The sequence below is a fragment of the Loxodonta africana genome, chromosome 10, assembly GCF_030014295.1.
Source record: "Loxodonta africana isolate mLoxAfr1 chromosome 10, mLoxAfr1.hap2, whole genome shotgun sequence".
In the NCBI taxonomy this organism is placed as follows: Eukaryota; Metazoa; Chordata; class Mammalia; order Proboscidea; family Elephantidae; genus Loxodonta; species Loxodonta africana.
Genome location: NC_087351.1, coordinates 1,687,665 through 1,702,944, shown reverse-complemented (window position 1 = coordinate 1,702,944; position 15,280 = coordinate 1,687,665).

Below are 15,280 nucleotides of genomic sequence, written 5' to 3'. Positions count from 1 at the left end.
ACTGCCTAGAGAAATCCTAGCAAAGCCCTGTGTTTCCCCACAGGAATGTATGTCAGTTTCAGTTCTTTGCCAGCAACGGAGCTCAGAGGCAACATCAGATTGTGTGTATCTCAGTGAGAGAAAGAACACTGTGACTTCCCCCGTTCCTCTGACGAAAGCGGTTAGAGGGAGAAAAGCGTCCTTTGCTTTCGCTTTCCCGCAGTGAGCTCGGCAGATCTGCCCTTCGCGAAGGGCCGTTTTCCCCCGGAGAACTGCCTCGCGGTAGCCCTGTTCTGGAAGTGGAACGAGTATGCAGTGTTAGCGTTCAGCTATTGTGAAGGCTCGCTTTGGCCCAGGGCAAACGAAGCGCCGGGGGAAATCTTAGCAGAGCCCGGCGCCTTTCCACGGTTCAAAGCGTGGAACAGCAGACTCTTTTGCAAAGAAGAGAGCGCACAGGCAACAGCAGCCCGCACGTTTCTCAGTGAAAGGGAGAACTCCCTGACTTCATCCAGTCCTCTGAGCAAAGCAGGCAGAGGGAGAGAAACTTTCTTTCCTTCCTCTTTCCTGCAACGAATTCCTCCTTTGCTCTTGCAAACGCAAGGCTTCTTCTGAAAAACTACGTCGCGGTGCAGGGATCCTTCCAGAGGAGCAACGGCATAGTTTTAGCTGGAAGGGCTTGGCAGAGCAGCCGGGGAGAAAAGGCCTCTTGCGATTCTCTTTTCTTTCTGCCTGAATGCGGTCAATTGGCACTTGCCAAAGCAAGGTTTCCCAGCACAAACTACAAAGCAGCAGCTCTCTCCTGGCAGAGGAAATCCCATGCAGTGTTGCCCTGGCGAGATAGTGTTGCTACAGCGAGGCCCAGGGAAAACACACTGCCTAGAGAAATCCTAGCAAAGCCCTGTGTTTCCCCACAGGAATGTATGTCAGTTTCAGTTCTTTGCCAGCAACGGAGCTCAGAGGCAACATCAGATTGTGTGTATCTCAGTGAGAGAAAGAACACTGTGACTTCCCCCGTTCCTCTGACGAAAGCGGTTAGAGGGAGAAAAGCGTCCTTTGCTTTCGCTTTCCCGCAGTGAGCTCGGCAGATCTGCCCTTCGCGAAGGGCCGTTTTCCCCCGGAGAACTGCCTCGCGGTAGCCCTGTTCTGGAAGTGGAACGAGTATGCAGTGTTAGCGTTCAGCTATTGTGAAGGCTCGCTTTGGCCCAGGGCAAACGAAGCGCCGGGGGAAATCTTAGCAGAGCCCGGCGCCTTTCCACGGTTCAAAGCGTGGAACAGCAGACTCTTTTGCAAAGAAGAGAGCGCACAGGCAACAGCAGCCCGCACGTTTCTCAGTGAAAGGGAAAACTCCCTGACTTCATCCAGTCCTCTGAGCAAAGCAGGCAGAGGGAGAGAAACTTTCTTTCCTTCCTCTTTCCTGCAACGAATTCCTCCTTTGCTCTTGCAAACGCAAGGCTTCTTCTGAAAAACTACGTCGCGGTGCAGGGATCCTTCCAGAGGAGCAACGGCATAGTTTTAGCTGGAAGGGCTTGGCAGAGCAGCCAGGGAGAAAAGGCCTCTTGCGATTCTCTTTTCTTTCTGCCTGAATGCGGTCAATTGGCACTTGCCAAAGCAAGGTTTCCCAGCACAAACTACAAAGCAGCAGCTCTCTCCTGGCAGAGGAAATCCCATGCAGTGTTGCCCTGGCGAGATAGTGTGGCTACAGCGAGGCCCAGGGAAAACAGACTGCCTAGAGAAATCCTAGCAAAGCCCTGTGTTTCCCCACAGGAATGTATGTCAGTTTCAGTTCTTTGCCAGCAACGGAGCTCAGAGGCAACGTCAGATTGTGTGTATCTCAGTGAGAGAAAGAACACTGTGACTTCCCCCGTTCCTCTGACGAAAGCGGTTAGAGGGAGAGAAGCGTCCTTTGCTTTCGCTTTCCCGCAGTGAGCTCGTCAGATCTGCCCTTCCCGAAGGGCCGTTTTACCCCGGAGAACTGCCTCGCGGTAGCCCTGTTCTGGAAGTGGAACGAGTATGCAGTGTTAGCGTTCAGCTATTGTGAAGGCTCGCTTTGGCCCAGGGCAAACGAAGCGCCGGGGGAAATCTTAGCAGAGCCCGGCGCCTTTCCACGGTTCAAAGCGTGGAACAGGAGACTCTTTTGCAAAGAAGAGAGCGCACAGGCAACAGCAGCCCGCACGTTTCTCAGTGAAAGGGAGAACTCCCTGACTTCATCCAGTCCTCTGAGCAAAGCAGGCAGAGGGAGAGAAACTTTCTTTCCTTCCTCTTTCCTGCAACGAATTCCTCCTTTGCTCTTGCAAACGCAAGGCTTCTTCTGAAAAACTACGTCGCGGTGCAGGGATCCTTCCAGAGGAGCAACGGCATAGTTTTAGCTGGAAGGGCTTGGCAGAGCAGCCGGGGAGAAAAGGCCTCCTGCGATTCTCTTTTCTTTCTGCCTGAATGCGGTCAATTGGCACTTGCCAAAGCAAGGTTTCCCAGCACAAACTACAAAGCAGCAGCTCTCTCCTGGCAGAGGAAATCCCATGCAGTGTTGCCCTGGCGAGATAGTGTTGCTACAGCGAGGCCCAGGGAAAACAGACTGCCTAGAGAAATCCTAGCAAAGCCCTGTGTTTCCCCACAGGAATGTATGTCAGTTTCAGTTCTTTGCCAGCAACGGAGCTCAGAGGCAACATCAGATTGTGTGTATCTCAGTGAGAGAAAGAACACTGTGACTTCCCCCGTTCCTCTGACGAAAGCGGTTAGAGGGAGAAAAGCGTCCTTTGCTTTCGCTTTCCCGCAGTGAGCTCGGCAGATCTGCCCTTCGCGAAGGGCCGTTTTCCCCCGGAGAACTGCCTCGCGGTAGCCCTGTTCTGGAAGTGGAACGAGTATGCAGTGTTAGCGTTCAGCTATTGTGAAGGCTCGCTTTGGCCCAGGGCAAACGAAGCGCCGGGGGAAATCTTAGCAGAGCCCGGCGCCTTTCCACGGTTCAAAGCGTGGAACAGCAGACTCTTTTGCAAAGAAGAGAGCGCACAGGCAACAGCAGCCCGCACGTTTCTCAGTGAAAGGGAGAACTCCCTGACTTCATCCAGTCCTCTGAGCAAAGCAGGCAGAGGGAGAGAAACTTTCTTTCCTTCCTCTTTCCTGCAACGAATTCCTCCTTTGCTCTTGCAAACGCAAGGCTTCTTCTGAAAAACTACGTCGCGGTGCAGGGATCCTTCCAGAGGAGCAACGGCATAGTTTTAGCTGGAAGGGCTTGGCAGAGCAGCCGGGGAGAAAAGGCCTCTTGCGATTCTCTTTTCTTTCTGCCTGAATGCGGTCAATTGGCACTTGCCAAAGCAAGGTTTCCCAGCACAAACTACAAAGCAGCAGCTCTCTCCTGGCAGAGGAAATCCCATGCAGTGTTGCCCTGGCGAGATAGTGTTGCTACAGCGAGGCCCAGGGAAAACAGACTGCCTAGAGAAATCCTAGCAAAGCCCTGTGTTTCCCCACAGGAATGTATGTCAGTTTCAGTTCTTTGCCAGCAACGGAGCTCACAGGCAACATCAGATTGTGTGTATCTCAGTGAGAGAAAGAACACTGTCACTTCCCCCGTTCCTCTGACGAAAGCGGTTAGAGGGAGAAAAGCGTCCTTTGCATTCGCTTTCCCGCAGTGAGCTCGGCAGATCTGCCCTTCGCGAAGGGCCGTTTTCTCCCGGAGAACTGCCTCGCGGTAGCCCTGTTCTGGAAGTGGAACGAGTATGCAGTGTTAGCGTTCAGCTATTGTGAAGGCTCGCTTTGGCCCAGGGCAAACGAAGCGCCGGGGGAAATCTTAGCAGAGCCCGGCGCCTTTCCACGGTTCAAAGCGTGGAACAGCAGACTCTTTTGCAAAGAAGAGAGCGCACAGGCAACAGCAGCCCGCACGTTTCTCAGTGAAAGGGAGAACTCCCTGACTTCATCCAGTCCTCTGAGCAAAGCAGGCAGAGGGAGAGAAACTTTCTTTCCTTCCTCTTTCCTGCAACGAATTCCTCCTTTGCTCTTGCAAACGCAAGGCTTCTTCTGAAAAACTACGTCGCGGTGCAGGGATCCTTCCAGAGGAGCAACGGCATAGTTTTAGCTGGAAGGGCTTGGCAGAGCAGCCGGGGAGAAAAGGCCTCTTGCGATTCTCTTTTCTTTCTGCCTGAATGCGGTCAATTGGCACTTGCCAAAGCAAGGTTTCCCAGCACAAACTACAAAGCAGCAGCTCTCTCCTGGCAGAGGAAATCCCATGCAGTGTTGCCCTGGCGAGATAGTGTTGCTACAGCGAGGCCCAGGGAAAACAGACTGCCTAGAGAAATCCTTGCAAAGCCCTGTGTTTCCCCACAGGAATGTATGTCAGTTTCAGTTCTTTGCCAGCAACGGAGCTCACAGGCAACATCAGATTGTGTGTATCTCAGTGAGAGAAAGAACACTGTCACTTCCCCCGTTCCTCTGACGAAAGCGGTTAGAGGGAGAAAAGCGTCCTTTGCATTCGCTTTCCCGCAGTGAGCTCGTCAGATCTGCCCTTCGCGAAGGGCCGTTTTCCCCCGGAGAACTGCCTCGCGGTAGCCCTGTTCTGGAAGTGGAACGAGTATGCAGTGTTAGCGTTCAGCTATTGTGAAGGCTCGCTTTGGCCCAGGGCAAACGAAGCGCCGGGGGAAATCTTAGCAGAGCCCGGCGCCTTTCCACGGTTCAAAGCGTGGAACAGCAGACTCTTTTGCAAAGAAGAGAGCGCACAGGCAACAGCAGCCCGCACGTTTCTCAGTGAAAGGGAGAACTCCCTGACTTCATCCAGTCCTCTGAGCAAAGCAGGCAGAGGGAGAGAAACTTTCTTTCCTTCCTCTTTCCTGCAACGAATTCCTCCTTTGCTCTTGCAAACGCAAGGCTTCTTCTGAAAAACTACGTCGCGGTGCAGGGATCCTTCCAGAGGAGCAACGGCATAGTTTTAGCTGGAAGGGCTTGGCAGAGCAGCCGGGGAGAAAAGGACTCTTGCGATTCTCTTTTCCTTCTGCCCGAATGCGGTCAATTGGCACTTGCCAAAGCAAGGTTTCCCAGCACAAACTACAAAGCAGCAGCTCTCTCCTGGCAGAGGAAATCCCATGCAGTGTTGCCCTGGCGAGATAGTGTTGCTACAGCGAGGCCCAGGGAAAACAGACTGCCTAGAGAAATCCTAGCAAAGCCCTGTGTTTCCCCACAGGAATGTATGTCAGTTTCAGTTCTTTGCCAGCAACGGAGCTCAGAGGCAACATCAGATTGTGTGTATCTCAGTGAGAGAAAGAACACTGTGACTTCCCCCGTTCCTCTGACGAAAGCGGTTAGAGGGAGAAAAGCGTCCTTTGCTTTCGCTTTCCCGCAGTGAGCTCGGCAGATCTGCCCTTCGCGAAGGGCCGTTTTCCCCCGGAGAACTGCCTCGCGGTAGCCCTGTTCTGGAAGTGGAACGAGTATGCAGTGTTAGCGTTCAGCTATTGTGAAGGCTCGCTTTGGCCCAGGGCAAACGAAGCGCCGGGGGAAATCTTAGCAGAGCCCGGCGCCTTTCCACGGTTCAAAGCGTGGAACAGCAGACTCTTTTGCAAAGAAGAGAGCGCACAGGCAACAGCAGCCCGCACGTTTCTCAGTGAAAGGGAAAACTCCCTGACTTCATCCAGTCCTCTGAGCAAAGCAGGCAGAGGGAGAGAAACTTTCTTTCCTTCCTCTTTCCTGCAACGAATTCCTCCTTTGCTCTTGCAAACGCAAGGCTTCTTCTGAAAAACTACGTCGCGGTGCAGGGATCCTTCCAGAGGAGCAACGGCATAGTTTTAGCTGGAAGGGCTTGGCAGAGCAGCCAGGGAGAAAAGGCCTCTTGCGATTCTCTTTTCTTTCTGCCTGAATGCGGTCAATTGGCACTTGCCAAAGCAAGGTTTCCCAGCACAAACTACAAAGCAGCAGCTCTCTCCTGGCAGAGGAAATCCCATGCAGTGTTGCCCTGGCGAGATAGTGTGGCTACAGCGAGGCCCAGGGAAAACAGACTGCCTAGAGAAATCCTAGCAAAGCCCTGTGTTTCCCCACAGGAATGTATGTCAGTTTCAGTTCTTTGCCAGCAACGGAGCTCAGAGGCAACGTCAGATTGTGTGTATCTCAGTGAGAGAAAGAACACTGTGACTTCCCCCGTTCCTCTGACGAAAGCGGTTAGAGGGAGAGAAGCGTCCTTTGCTTTCGCTTTCCCGCAGTGAGCTCGTCAGATCTGCCCTTCCCGAAGGGCCGTTTTACCCCGGAGAACTGCCTCGCGGTAGCCCTGTTCTGGAAGTGGAACGAGTATGCAGTGTTAGCGTTCAGCTATTGTGAAGGCTCGCTTTGGCCCAGGGCAAACGAAGCGCCGGGGGAAATCTTAGCAGAGCCCGGCGCCTTTCCACGGTTCAAAGCGTGGAACAGGAGACTCTTTTGCAAAGAAGAGAGCGCACAGGCAACAGCAGCCCGCACGTTTCTCAGTGAAAGGGAGAACTCCCTGACTTCATCCAGTCCTCTGAGCAAAGCAGGCAGAGGGAGAGAAACTTTCTTTCCTTCCTCTTTCCTGCAACGAATTCCTCCTTTGCTCTTGCAAACGCAAGGCTTCTTCTGAAAAACTACGTCGCGGTGCAGGGATCCTTCCAGAGGAGCAACGGCATAGTTTTAGCTGGAAGGGCTTGGCAGAGCAGCCGGGGAGAAAAGGCCTCCTGCGATTCTCTTTTCTTTCTGCCTGAATGCGGTCAATTGGCACTTGCCAAAGCAAGGTTTCCCAGCACAAACTACAAAGCAGCAGCTCTCTCCTGGCAGAGGAAATCCCATGCAGTGTTGCCCTGGCGAGATAGTGTTGCTACAGCGAGGCCCAGGGAAAACAGACTGCCTAGAGAAATCCTAGCAAAGCCCTGTGTTTCCCCACAGGAATGTATGTCAGTTTCAGTTCTTTGCCAGCAACGGAGCTCAGAGGCAACATCAGATTGTGTGTATCTCAGTGAGAGAAAGAACACTGTGACTTCCCCCGTTCCTCTGACGAAAGCGGTTAGAGGGAGAAAAGCGTCCTTTGCTTTCGCTTTCCCGCAGTGAGCTCGGCAGATCTGCCCTTCGCGAAGGGCCGTTTTCCCCCGGAGAACTGCCTCGCGGTAGCCCTGTTCTGGAAGTGGAACGAGTATGCAGTGTTAGCGTTCAGCTATTGTGAAGGCTCGCTTTGGCCCAGGGCAAACGAAGCGCCGGGGGAAATCTTAGCAGAGCCCGGCGCCTTTCCACGGTTCAAAGCGTGGAACAGCAGACTCTTTTGCAAAGAAGAGAGCGCACAGGCAACAGCAGCCCGCACGTTTCTCAGTGAAAGGGAGAACTCCCTGACTTCATCCAGTCCTCTGAGCAAAGCAGGCAGAGGGAGAGAAACTTTCTTTCCTTCCTCTTTCCTGCAACGAATTCCTCCTTTGCTCTTGCAAACGCAAGGCTTCTTCTGAAAAACTACGTCGCGGTGCAGGGATCCTTCCAGAGGAGCAACGGCATAGTTTTAGCTGGAAGGGCTTGGCAGAGCAGCCGGGGAGAAAAGGCCTCTTGCGATTCTCTTTTCTTTCTGCCTGAATGCGGTCAATTGGCACTTGCCAAAGCAAGGTTTCCCAGCACAAACTACAAAGCAGCAGCTCTCTCCTGGCAGAGGAAATCCCATGCAGTGTTGCCCTGGCGAGATAGTGTTGCTACAGCGAGGCCCAGGGAAAACAGACTGCCTAGAGAAATCCTAGCAAAGCCCTGTGTTTCCCCACAGGAATGTATGTCAGTTTCAGTTCTTTGCCAGCAACGGAGCTCACAGGCAACATCAGATTGTGTGTATCTCAGTGAGAGAAAGAACACTGTCACTTCCCCCGTTCCTCTGACGAAAGCGGTTAGAGGGAGAAAAGCGTCCTTTGCTTTCGCTTTCCCGCAGTGAGCTCGGCAGATCTGCCCTTCGCGAAGGGCCGTTTTCTCCCGGAGAACTGCCTCGCGGTAGCCCTGTTCTGGAAGTGGAACGAGTATGCAGTGTTAGCGTTCAGCTATTGTGAAGGCTCGCTTTGGCCCAGGGCAAACGAAGCGCCGGGGGAAATCTTAGCAGAGCCCGGCGCCTTTCCACGGTTCAAAGCGTGGAACAGCAGACTCTTTTGCAAAGAAGAGAGCGCACAGGCAACAGCAGCCCGCACGTTTCTCAGTGAAAGGGAGAACTCCCTGACTTCATCCAGTCCTCTGAGCAAAGCAGGCAGAGGGAGAGAAACTTTCTTTCCTTCCTCTTTCCTGCAACGAATTCCTCCTTTGCTCTTGCAAACGCAAGGCTTCTTCTGAAAAACTACGTCGCGGTGCAGGGATCCTTCCAGAGGAGCAACGGCATAGTTTTAGCTGGAAGGGCTTGGCAGAGCAGCCGGGGAGAAAAGGCCTCTTGCGATTCTCTTTTCTTTCTGCCTGAATGCGGTCAATTGGCACTTGCCAAAGCAAGGTTTCCCAGCACAAACTACAAAGCAGCAGCTCTCTCCTGGCAGAGGAAATCCCATGCAGTGTTGCCCTGGCGAGATAGTGTTGCTACAGCGAGGCCCAGGGAAAACAGACTGCCTAGAGAAATCCTTGCAAAGCCCTGTGTTTCCCCACAGGAATGTATGTCAGTTTCAGTTCTTTGCCAGCAACGGAGCTCACAGGCAACATCAGATTGTGTGTATCTCAGTGAGAGAAAGAACACTGTCACTTCCCCCGTTCCTCTGACGAAAGCGGTTAGAGGGAGAAAAGCGTCCTTTGCATTCGCTTTCCCGCAGTGAGCTCGTCAGATCTGCCCTTCGCGAAGGGCCGTTTTCCCCCGGAGAACTGCCTCGCGGTAGCCCTGTTCTGGAAGTGGAACGAGTATGCAGTGTTAGCGTTCAGCTATTGTGAAGGCTCGCTTTGGCCCAGGGCAAACGAAGCGCCGGGGGAAATCTTAGCAGAGCCCGGCGCCTTTCCACGGTTCAAAGCGTGGAACAGCAGACTCTTTTGCAAAGAAGAGAGCGCACAGGCAACAGCAGCCCGCACGTTTCTCAGTGAAAGGGAGAACTCCCTGACTTCATCCAGTCCTCTGAGCAAAGCAGGCAGAGGGAGAGAAACTTTCTTTCCTTCCTCTTTCCTGCAACGAATTCCTCCTTTGCTCTTGCAAACGCAAGGCTTCTTCTGAAAAACTACGTCGCGGTGCAGGGATCCTTCCAGAGGAGCAACGGCATAGTTTTAGCTGGAAGGGCTTGGCAGAGCAGCCGGGGAGAAAAGGACTCTTGCGATTCTCTTTTCCTTCTGCCCGAATGCGGTCAATTGGCACTTGCCAAAGCAAGGTTTCCCAGCACAAACTACAAAGCAGCAGCTCTCTCCTGGCAGAGGAAATCCCATGCAGTGTTGCCCTGGCGAGATAGTGTTGCTACAGCGAGGCCCAGGGAAAACAGACTGCCTAGAGAAATCCTACCAAAGCCCTGTGTTTCCCCACAGGAATGTATGTCAGTTTCAGTTCTTTGCCAGCAACGGAGCTCAGAGGCAACATCAGATTGTGTGTATCTCAGTGAGAGAAAGAACACTGTGACTTCCCCCGTTCCTCTGACGAAAGCGGTTAGAGGGAGAAAAGCGTCCTTTGCTTTCGCTTTCCCGCAGTGAGCTCGGCAGATCTGCCCTTCGCGAAGGGCCGTTTTCCCCCGGAGAACTGCCTCGCGGTAGCCCTGTTCTGGAAGTGGAACGAGTATGCAGTGTTAGCGTTCAGCTATTGTGAAGGCTCGCTTTGGCCCAGGGCAAACGAAGCGCCGGGGGAAATCTTAGCAGAGCCCGGCGCCTTTCCACGGTTTAAAGCGTGGAACAGCAGACTCTTTTGCAAAGAAGAGAGCGCACAGGCAACAGCAGCCCGCACGTTTCTCAGTGAAAGGGAGAACTCCCTGACTTCATCCAGTCCTCTGAGCAAAGCAGGCAGAGGGAGAGAAACTTTCTTTCCTTCCTCTTTCCTGCAACGAATTCCTCCTTTGCTCTTGCAAACGCAAGGCTTCTTCTGAAAAACTACGTCGCGGTGCAGGGATCCTTCCAGAGGAGCAACGGCATAGTTTTAGCTGGAAGGGCTTGGCAGAGCAGCCGGGGAGAAAAGGACTCTTGCGATTCTCTTTTCCTTCTGCCCGAATGCGGTCAATTGGCACTTGCCAAAGCAAGGTTTCCCAGCACAAACTACAAAGCAGCAGCTCTCTCCTGGCAGAGGAAATCCCATGCAGTGTTGCCCTGGCGAGATAGTGTTGCTACAGCGAGGCCCAGGGAAAACAGACTGCCTGGAGAAATCCTAGCAAAGCCCTGTGTTTCCCCACAGGAATGTATGTCAGTTTCAGTTCTTTGCCAGCAACGGAGCTCAGAGGCAACGTCAGATTGTGTGTATCTCAGTGAGAGAAAGAACACTGTGACTTCCCCCTTTCCTCTGACGAAAGCGGTTAGAGGGAGAAAAGCGTCCTTTGCTTTCGCTTTCCCGCAGTGAGCTCGGCAGATCTGCCCTTCGCGAAGGGCCGTTTTCTCCCGGAGAACTGCCTCGCGGTAGCCCTGTTCTGGAAGTGGAACGAGTATGCAGTGTTAGCGTTCAGCTATTGTGAAGGCTCGCTTTGGCCCAGGGCAAACGAAGCGCCGGGGGAAATCTTAGCAGAGCCCGGCGCCTTTCCACGGTTCAAAGCGTGGAACAGCAGACTCTTTTGCAAAGAAGAGAGCGCACAGGCAACAGCAGCCCGCACGTTTCTCAGTGAAAGGGAGAACTCCCTGACTTCATCCAGTCCTCTGAGCAAAGCAGGCAGAGGGAGAGAAACTTTCTTTCCTTCCTCTTTCCTGCAACGAATTCCTCCTTTGCTCTTGCAAACGCAAGGCTTCTTCTGAAAAACTACGTCGCGGTGCAGGGATCCTTCCAGAGGAGCAACGGCATAGTTTTAGCTGGGAGGGCTTGGCAGAGCAGCCGGGGAGAAAAGGCCTCTTGCGATTCTCTTTTCTTTCTGCCTGAATGCGGTCAATTGGCACTTGCCAAAGCAAGGTTTCCCAGCACAAACTACAAAGCAGCAGCTCTCTCCTGGCAGAGGAAATCCCATGCAGTGTTGCCCTGGCGAGATAGTGTTGCTACAGCGAGGCCCAGGGAAAACAGACTGCCTGGAGAAATCCTAGCAAAGCCCTGTGTTTCCCCACAGGAATGTATGTCAGTTTCAGTTCTTTGCCAGCAACGGAGCTCACAGGCAACATCAGATTGTGTGTATCTCAGTGAGAGAAAGAACACTGTGACTTCCCCCGTTCCTCTGACGAAAGCGGTTAGAGGGAGAGAAGCGTCCTTTGCTTTCGCTTTCCCGCAGTGAGCTCGTCAGATCTGCCCTTCCCGAAGGGCCGTTTTCCCCCGGAGAACTGCCTCGCGGTAGCCCTGTTCTGGAAGTGGAACGAGTATGCAGTGTTAGCGTTCAGCTATTGTGAAGGCTCGCTTTGGCCCAGGGCAAACGAAGCGCCGGGGGAAATCTTAGCAGAGCCCGGCGCCTTTCCACGGTTCAAAGCGTGGAACAGGAGACTCTTTTGCAAAGAAGAGAGCGCACAGGCAACAGCAGCCCGCACGTTTCTCAGTGAAAGGGAGAACTCCCTGACTTCATCCAGTCCTCTGAGCAAAGCAGGCAGAGGGAGAGAAACTTTCTTTCCTTCCTCTTTCCTGCAACGAATTCCTCCTTTGCTCTTGCAAACGCAAGGCTTCTTCTGAAAAACTACGTCGCGGTGCAGGGATCCTTCCAGAGGAGCAACGGCATAGTTTTAGCTGGAAGGGCTTGGCAGAGCAGCCGGGGAGAAAAGGCCTCCTGCGATTCTCTTTTCTTTCTGCCTGAATGCGGTCAATTGGCACTTGCCAAAGCAAGGTTTCCCAGCACAAACTACAAAGCAGCAGCTCTCTCCTGGCAGAGGAAATCCCATGCAGTGTTGCCCTGGCGAGATAGTGTTGCTACAGCGAGGCCCAGGGAAAACAGACTGCCTAGAGAAATCCTAGCAAAGCCCTGTGTTTCCCCACAGGAATGTATGTCAGTTTCAGTTCTTTGCCAGCAACGGAGCTCACAGGCAACATCAGATTGTGTGTATCTCAGTGAGAGAAAGAACACTGTGACTTCCCCCGTTCCTCTGACGAAAGCGGTTAGAGGGAGAAAAGCGTCCTTTGCTTTCGCTTTCCCGCAGTGAGCTCGGCAGATCTGCCCTTCGCGAAGGGCCGTTTTCCCCCGGAGAACTGCCTCGCGGTAGCCCTGTTCTGGAAGTGGAACGAGTATGCAGTGTTAGCGTTCAGCTATTGTGAAGGCTCGCTTTGGCCCAGGGCAAACGAAGCGCCGGGGGAAATCTTAGCAGAGCCCGGCGCCTTTCCACGGTTCAAAGCGTGGAACAGCAGACTCTTTTGCAAAGAAGAGAGCGCACAGGCAACAGCAGCCTGCACGTTTCTCAGTGAAAGGGAGAACTCCCTGACTTCATCCAGTCCTCTGAGCAAAGCAGGCAGAGGGAGAGAAACTTTCTTTCCTTCCTCTTTCCTGCAACGAATTCCTCCTTTGCTCTTGCAAACGCAAGGCTTCTTCTGAAAAACTACGTCGCGGTGCAGGGATCCTTCCAGAGGAGCAACGGCATAGTTTTAGCTGGAAGGGCTTGGCAGAGCAGCCGGGGAGAAAAGGCCTCTTGCGATTCTCTTTTCTTTCTGCCTGAATGCGGTCAATTGGCACTTGCCAAAGCAAGGTTTCCCAGCACAAACTACAAAGCAGCAGCTCTCTCCTGGCAGAGGAAATCCCATGCAGTGTTGCCCTGGCGAGATAGTGTTGCTACAGCGAGGCCCAGGGAAAACAGACTGCCTAGAGAAATCCTAGCAAAGCCCTGTGTTTCCCCACAGGAATGTATGTCAGTTTCAGTTCTTTGCCAGCAACGGAGCTCACAGGCAACATCAGATTGTGTGTATCTCAGTGAGAGAAAGAACACTGTGACTTCCCCCGTTCCTCTGACGAAAGCGGTTAGAGGGAGAAAAGCGTCCTTTGCTTTCGCTTTCCCGCAGTGAGCTCGGCAGATCTGCCCTTCGCGAAGGGCCGTTTTCCCCCGGAGAACTGCCTCGCGGTAGCCCTGTTCTGGAAGTGGAACGAGTATGCAGTGTTAGCGTTCAGCTATTGTGAAGGCTCGCTTTGGCCCAGGGCAAACGAAGCGCCGGGGGAAATCTTAGCAGAGCCCGGCGCCTTTCCACGGTTCAAAGCGTGGAACAGCAGACTCTTTTGCAAAGAAGAGAGCGCACAGGCAACAGCAGCCCGCTCGTTTCTCAGTGAAAGGGAGAACTCCCTGACTTCATCCAGTCCTCTGAGCAAAGCAGGCAGAAGGAGAGAAACTTTCTTTCCTTCCTCTTTCCTGCAACGAATTTCTCATTTGCTCTGGAAACGCAAGGCTTCTTCTGAAAAACTACGTCACGGTGCAGGGATCCTTCCAGAGGAGCAACGGCATAGTTTTAGCTGGAAGGGCTTGGCAGAGCAGCCGGGGAGAAAAGGCCTCTTGCGATTCTCTTTTCTTTCTGCCTGAATGCGGTCAATTGGCACTTGCCAAAGCAAGGTTTCCCAGCACAAACTACAAAGCAGCAGCTCTCTCCTGGCAGAGGAAATCCCATGCAGTGTTGCCCTGGCGAGATAGTGTTGCTACAGCGAGGCCCAGGGAAAACAGACTGCCTAGAGAAATCCTAGCAAAGCCCTGTGTTTCCCCACAGGAATGTATGTCAGTTTCAGTTCTTTGCCAGCAACGGAGCTCACAGGCAACATCAGATTGTGTGTATCTCAGTGAGAGAAAGAACACTGTCACTTCCCCCGTTCCTCTGACGAAAGCGGTTAGAGGGAGAAAAGCGTCCTTTGCATTCGCTTTCCCGCAGTGAGCTCGGCAGATCTGCCCTTCGCGAAGGGCCGTTTTCTCCCGGAGAACTGCCTCGCGGTAGCCCTGTTCTGGAAGTGGAACGAGTATGCAGTGTTAGCGTTCAGCTATTGTGAAGGCTCGCTTTGGCCCAGGGCAAACGAAGCGCCGGGGGAAATCTTAGCAGAGCCCGGCGCCTTTCCACGGTTCAAAGCGTGGAACAGCAGACTCTTTTGCAAAGAAGAGAGCGCACAGGCAACAGCAGCCCGCACGTTTCTCAGTGAAAGGGAGAACTCCCTGACTTCATCCAGTCCTCTGAGCAAAGCAGGCAGAGGGAGAGAAACTTTCTTTCCTTCCTCTTTCCTGCAACGAATTCCTCCTTTGCTCTTGCAAACGCAAGGCTTCTTCTGAAAAACTACGTCGCGGTGCAGGGATCCTTCCAGAGGAGCAACGGCATAGTTTTAGCTGGAAGGGCTTGGCAGAGCAGCCGGGGAGAAAAGGCCTCTTGCGATTCTCTTTTCTTTCTGCCTGAATGCGGTCAATTGGCACTTGCCAAAGCAAGGTTTCCCAGCACAAACTACAAAGCAGCAGCTCTCTCCTGGCAGAGGAAATCCCATGCAGTGTTGCCCTGGCGAGATAGTGTTGCTACAGCGAGGCCCAGGGAAAACAGACTGCCTAGAGAAATCCTAGCAAAGCCCTGTGTTTCCCCACAGGAATGTATGTCAGTTTCAGTTCTTTGCCAGCAACGGAGCTCAGAGGCAACATCAGATTGTGTGTATCTCAGTGAGAGAAAGAACACTGTCACTTCCCCCGTTCCTCTGACGAAAGCGGTTAGAGGGAGAAAAGCGTCCTTTGCATTCGCTTTCCCGCAGTGAGCTCGTCAGATCTGCCCTTCGCGAAGGGCCGTTTTCCCCCGGAGAACTGCCTCGCGGTAGCCCTGTTCTGGAAGTGGAACGAGTATGCAGTGTTAGCGTTCAGCTATTGTGAAGGCTCGCTTTGGCCCAGGGCAAACGAAGCGCCGGGGGAAATCTTAGCAGAGCCCGGCGCCTTTCCACGGTTCAAAGCGTGGAACAGCAGACTCTTTTGCAAAGAAGAGAGCGCACAGGCAACAGCAGCCCGCACGTTTCTCAGTGAAAGGGAGAACTCCCTGACTTCATCCAGTCCTCTGAGCAAAGCAGGCAGAGGGAGAGAAACTTTCTTTCCTTCCTCTTTCCTGCAACGAATTCCTCCTTTGCTCTTGCAAACGCAAGGCTTCTTCTGAAAAACTACGTCGCGGTGCAGGGATCCTTCCAGAGGAGCAACGGCATAGTTTTAGCTGGAAGGGCTTGGCAGAGCAGCCGGGGAGAAAAGGACTCTTGCGATTCTCTTTTCTTTCTGCCCGAATGCGGTCAATTGGCACTTGCCAAAGCAAGGTTTCCCAGCACAAACTACAAAGCAGCAGCTCTCTCCTGGCAGAGGAAATCCCATGCAGTGTTGCCCTGGCGAGATAGTGTTGCTACAG